At 35.8% G+C, this 6000-nt stretch overlaps 1 long non-coding RNA gene across 1 annotated transcript in view; it reads left to right on the forward strand.

The window, feature by feature from the left end:
* LOC142361600 (uncharacterized) overlaps positions 1-5742 on the forward strand; it is a 25376-nt gene extending 19634 nt beyond the window's left edge. The window contains exons 2-4 of the long non-coding RNA XR_012764227.1: positions 1808-1910; positions 2410-2766; positions 4976-5742. This is a non-coding gene — a long non-coding RNA (uncharacterized LOC142361600). The remainder of the gene's footprint in view (positions 1-1807; positions 1911-2409; positions 2767-4975) is intronic.
* Positions 5743-6000: the final 258 nt, after the last annotated feature.

The raw sequence follows: 6000 nt of genomic DNA on the forward strand, positions 1-6000 counted from the left end.
GTATTTCAATACAGAGACTGAAATCCATACCCTTCCCTTTTTACATTCCTAATTTCATTGTATAATGTTTTTTAAAATGTCCAGGTGTGCACTGCATAATTTTTTCCACATTAACGTTCAGTATAATACCTCGGTTTTATACAGCTGGGTAATCTCAGCCTTTGGCAAAGTAGTGTGGATTTCACAGGTTGTTCTTCCTGTGGTATTTGCTATTTTGATAAAGACAGTGATAAACACTCTCATTGAACTGCTCTTCCACCAAAACACCAGTTGAATGTTTGTGTTAACCTATATAGAACACAAGACTAAGTTCTTTCCTGAGAACACCCTGCACAAATCCACTGATATCAAGTTATACCATCGGTGTATCTACAGGATGCAAATGTTCTGCTTCAGTGAGACAAACTGATGCCACGCTTATTTTTCAAGTTTCGGTGTATGGGGGACATTTGATGATCATATAGAGATAAAAGTTATTCACATCAGTGTCAGTTCTATTTGCTGTCAGGGGTGGTTTTGCTATCTAGCATATTTTCTTCTGTTTCTTTTAATTTTGTTTCTTTTTGCTTCTTTCTTCTCTCTCCTTGCTTTTTTATTGCTTCTTGATTTTCTTCTTTTTTTTTTTCTTTCATTTTTTTCCCCATTTCAGTGCACTACTTTTTACTCCACCAGCTTCTAAGGTGAAGAATTTTTGCGTTAGTATACCTTGATACTTTTACTGGTTACATAGTTATTTCTATTTTTACTCTTTCTGAATATAGTCCCTTTTGAATTTCATCTTTTTTTAGATTATTTATAACAAATTTCAAACTTGTGCTTTTATTTTTATTCTCCAGTTCTTAAAGATTGTTTTATCTAGTTATTCTAATTTGTGTTCTTTTCCTGCCCTGATTAGTTGTATTAATTAATGCTTCGAAAAGTTAATATTTTTTCATGTAAAAGGGGATAAGCAAAATGTCTGCTTTTTTGTCTCTTTTGATTTTATTGTTTTGCAAAAGTATTTTTGACCTATGAAATATTTTTATCCCATTCGTTATTTGAACTACTCTTTTTTGTGCTTTGAGAATTTTCTTTACCCATTTGTAGCATCAACACGTTAGACTGGGGAGATCTACGTGTAGATATTCTGAAAATTATGTCTCCCATGGCAGATGATATTTGAAAAGCCATGTTTAATAGTGAACAGTATAATATACAATTTAGTGAATTACACAGGACTCAAGGTACTTTTAACTGGATCACTGCATAGCAAATGCCAATACATAGAATACTTTGGTGACCATCTGAGCTATAATGAGCCAGTTTGACAAAGACCCATGAATTAGATAAAATGTGAATGTCAGGTGTATGTGTGGACAAAATTTTGTCATATTTATACATTTTGTTTTGAAAATGTTTTCTCTTACTTGATTTAGTGCACAACACCTGGTGCTCTACTGAGAGTTTTGTATTGACCTACATTTAACATTTTTCAGTCTCTTTGTTGCTTGCAGAACCCAATCTTTAGCTCGCTATCACAGTGATTTAATGACAATTGCCTTTGGCCTTTTGTCTTTCAGTGACAAGGGGCCTATCTTTGTGCATCTTTTCTATTTCAATGTACTGCAATGTAAACTATCTCCTGCAGTTCACATTAAATAGCCCTCGAACACAGGCAATCAAATGCAGATTCTCATTTTGCCCTGGAAAACCCAGGATTTGTAGGCTGAGAACTCTTCTCGCAGTCAAATGCTGAATTTCAGTCAATCTACATGATTTTCCATTTACTTTAAATGGATAATGTATTCTCTTTATTCTGTGATTTTAGTGTCTGCTTTTCTTACTCAAAGAAAAATGCAACTTTGACAATAGAAGACTGGATCTATAAAGGAGACAGGATCAGTGCTGAATGCTATGGTACCCTTTAAAAGGTGAGTTTGATGCATTTAGCAACCGGGTGGGTTCCACAACTTGAGCTCTGAACTCTCTTGTGATTACAAGGATACAACAGACTTTTAGGGCTACCACTTGCATTATCCAGTGAGAAGTATTAGGGAAATATTTAAACTTATATATACTTAAAATCTCACATTTAAGTGTCTTCTTAAAAGGCACGTAATTTTACACACTCACAACAAAATTTGCCACTCTTCCTTGGCCTCCTTTCTGCCGTTTTCTATAATTAGACAAGTGAGAAATAAAGTTAAGATCTTAAGCACCTGTGAGCTACCAAGGAGCTTTGATTCTTTCATGCACATCTACTTTAACTATGACCATATATTATTTTTCAATCCTTACAGTAAGATCACAGATAATTCATGTTCAAAGCAATGTAAAAATATGTAAAAACTGATCTGTCAGGCTTTGATCCCAGAGTGATTTACATTTTTCTTGGTATGACTGATTCCTTCTTGTTCTGTTCTCTGACAGGTACTTCCTTCATCAAACTCTCCATGCTCCTGAATCTTCATTCTTAACAGAAGTGTTTTTCATATCATACCTTTTTCATCTATGTTTGTCCTTTTCAACTTCCCACAGAATTCCTTTTTTGCTCCTCCTGATTTTCTAAGTGAACATTCACTATATTTAACAATTCAAGTTGGAAGGAAAAAAAATAACTAAGAATTGAACTGCTTGTGTACTTTAAACAACATTGACCACAAAAGACAATACTAAGTTAAATGCTTCAAGACAATGAGAATAACACACTGAAAATAGTGATCATATACTTTGGGAATGGCAAAAATGCAACATACCTTCCCAAACCCATGATGGAGTGGCTACAAGGTTGGTAACTATTATTTTGGGAATTTTACAGAAAAAACAAAAATCTTGAAAATCGTGACCTGTCTGTGATTGTACATGTGATGAGATTCTTCAGCTCTGGATAATATCTGGACATTGCAAACACTGCATTGGGATTTTGGACACATTTTGTACCCCCAACGTTTCCTCTGTGTTCTATAATTACAAGCAAATTATGTTGCCTCTCAGTGGCGGGGCTTCCTTTGCTGTGCCTTGAAATGATAAACACTTCAGGGCAAATTGGGCAGCAATCAGTTGCTCTAACTCTAGGTCATTCACCATGTCCTTTGTTTTCTGCTGTTGCATCCTGTTTCATATCTTCCTCATGGAAGTCTTGGATAGCCCAGAATACTTGGTTTTAGGTAGTTGATTACTACTCCTATTGCTTCTTACTGAACACTTTTGTATTATAAGGACACTGAGAGTGATAGTAGCTCCCAAACACACATGCAGACAAAGAATTCGTCTCCCAGACATACTTACGAGTGATACAAGCATTTCTGTGTCACCTTGCTGAGGCATGACTATGGCTAGTGGTATGGTTACCCCAAGCTTAGTAAATACAAGAAATAAAATCTGAGCTGAGCATCCACAGTACCATTACAATATTAGTTATAATAACACAGCCTTATCTTTCCCCATATTTGATGCTAGCTATATTCTGACTTAGTTGGATCTGCCTCTTCTACTTTGCTGTCCAGCTCAGTGATCAAGGGAGTGTTAGTATATATTCAAGCTGACTTTTGCTAGTAGAGTCACAATGAATTCTCCCTTCCCCTGTTCCCTGTAGTACATCCTTGATGAAGTGATTGCAATACAAGTCTCAAAGGTTTACTGAGTAATGAACTTTTAAATGATTCAGTCATTTGTAGGAGTGAAAAAGCAGGTGTTTTCTTATCATGACAATGGCATAAATTCTGTGTGCATCAAAACACCTGTTTTCTGGTGTTTTTTATCAGCTTAAATAAAATGGCCCATTTAGTTTTGTCTCTGACTTCACTGAGGAATGTGTACCTTTTACTGCAGACAGTAACGGAGTGAGTTTGGAGCACTGTGTCACATGTATCTTCCATCCTAAAATTTGTCTGAACACATCAGAGAGAAATTTATTTGAGGCCTGCTGCATAGACCTTGTAAACAGTGCAATACGTATGAAAACACAAGTAGCTCCCAGAATAAATAATGATCATCGTCATCAACATCATCATCATTATGTGCAATTCTGTAGTCCCTTTTACCTGAGGTTTCAAAGAATTTTACAAGTAACTGTAATTAAACTTGACCAGCTCCTTATACGGTTGTGTGCATTTTACTAGGTCCATACATTTTTCTTTTAAAATGGTGAGCATCACTTTTGGAATTTTGAAGATTATTGATGCTTCAAGAAACATATAAATAGAGTATTTGGATATAAAGGATGAAAAATCAGTATTTTAAAGCTGCAGAGAATAGGTATTTATTGCTTAACAACACAATTTATTACTAGATTGTTAATAATGTTTTCAAAAGTGTTCCATTAATGTAGGAACACAGGTCCATTTTCAGAAGTGAAAATTAAATTGGTCTTACAGTGAATTCTTATTCTTTTATATCTCTTATTCTCTTAGAAATCTCACTATGCAGTCAGCCACAGTTCAAGATATTTGAGTAGCTTCAAAAATATGGCCCTCTGGAACTTCAGACTAATTACAATTCAGTTCAACCTAGGCTCCTAATTACTTAAGTTACTCTTGAAAACTGAATCTCTAAGTCATTAATGCCCAGATGCTTACAATTATAAAGGCCCTTAACTCCCTCTGAAGTGTCAGTTAAGAGCCTAGATATCTTTCAGACTCTAATGTTAAGTATTTTTGGCCAATGTCACCTTGGACTTACTAGTATATAAGTTGGTGACTGGACAGTTTTACAAAGCGTGACTCTGAAAGAGAAATTTATTCCTTGTTACTGCATTGTGTGAATGTGTACTCCACATCAAAATGTGTCCCTGAGATATTTTCAAGCAGAAACATGGAAATAGATTCTACATCATCATTTTTTCCCCATATCTAAAAATATCTAGGCCTGCTTCAGACCTCTATATTGTGTGTGAAACTGTATTATGTCTTCCAGACTTAGAAAAATGTTAGATGAGGAGCACTTGTGTATTTAGACATATGTGCAAAGTGCTAACTGAAGCCATTTTTTTCTTCAGGAAGGAGTTGAGTCTTCTTGGGAATCAGCTAGCAGGATTCTCTTTCCCTGTCAGATTTCCTGAAGCAACTTTTAATATCAGACACAGGAGGGGAGTCCTATTCTATATTTACATCAGATGCTTTGAAACATTCAAACGCTAATACAGTTGCAGTAATGTTTGGAAGAAGAAGACATGGCAAGAAAAGGAACAGAGAACATATGGGATTTATTGTAGGAGTTGTTTAGAAAAGACGGTTAATTCTGCATGACTTTCAGCATCATTGTTTTATGAGAAGATGTTTAACTCTGCATGACTTTCAGCATCATTATTCTGTGCACCAGTGCAAATAAAGATAGTGTTTCTTTGTTTTTAAATAAGAAGATATATTACTGTTGTATTTAAATCACTTCATAGTGTGCATAATGCGGTAGGAACAGGCATGTACTTTTCACATGCGCATGCTCATGTATACACACACAGCTGTTATATATTTTGTGATTGTTGATGAAGTGAAAACCCACTCCTGTAACCAGTGAAGCATCAGCAAATATTTGCCTGGTCTTTTGCAAGGAATTCTGAGCCTAGCTTCTAGCACTGTTGCAGCTCCGGAATGGTTGATAAAGTTTACGTGTAGTGCTACACATATTAATATGTATATTTTTATATTCATGTAATCGGAGTTTTGGGGACTACCTAATCATGACTTGTATGTATAGCATTTATTCTTATTAATAAATTTTATGCTAATAGGAGGTTAATTTCTACTGAAGTAGAAGGGGTGTATGTTGGGGAATTACTGTTGTTTTAAGTTTCCTGAAATAAACAGACTTTCTTCCTCCTCAAGTGACAGCTTGTCATAGCGTAAGGGGATGTTTTGGTTTCTGCTGCAGCCGGCAACAAAAGCGCCACGCGGCCGCCCCTCCCCCCGCCGGCGTGCGGAGGAGAATGGAAAGAAAGAGGCAGAAACTGGTGGGTCGGGATAAGGGCAGTTTAACAGAACAGAAAACAGAGGTAACAGTAACAACAATGATACAGATAAGGAG

The sequence above is a fragment of the Opisthocomus hoazin genome, chromosome 1 (genome assembly GCF_030867145.1).
Source record: "Opisthocomus hoazin isolate bOpiHoa1 chromosome 1, bOpiHoa1.hap1, whole genome shotgun sequence".
NCBI classification, from domain to species: domain Eukaryota; kingdom Metazoa; phylum Chordata; class Aves; order Opisthocomiformes; family Opisthocomidae; genus Opisthocomus; species Opisthocomus hoazin.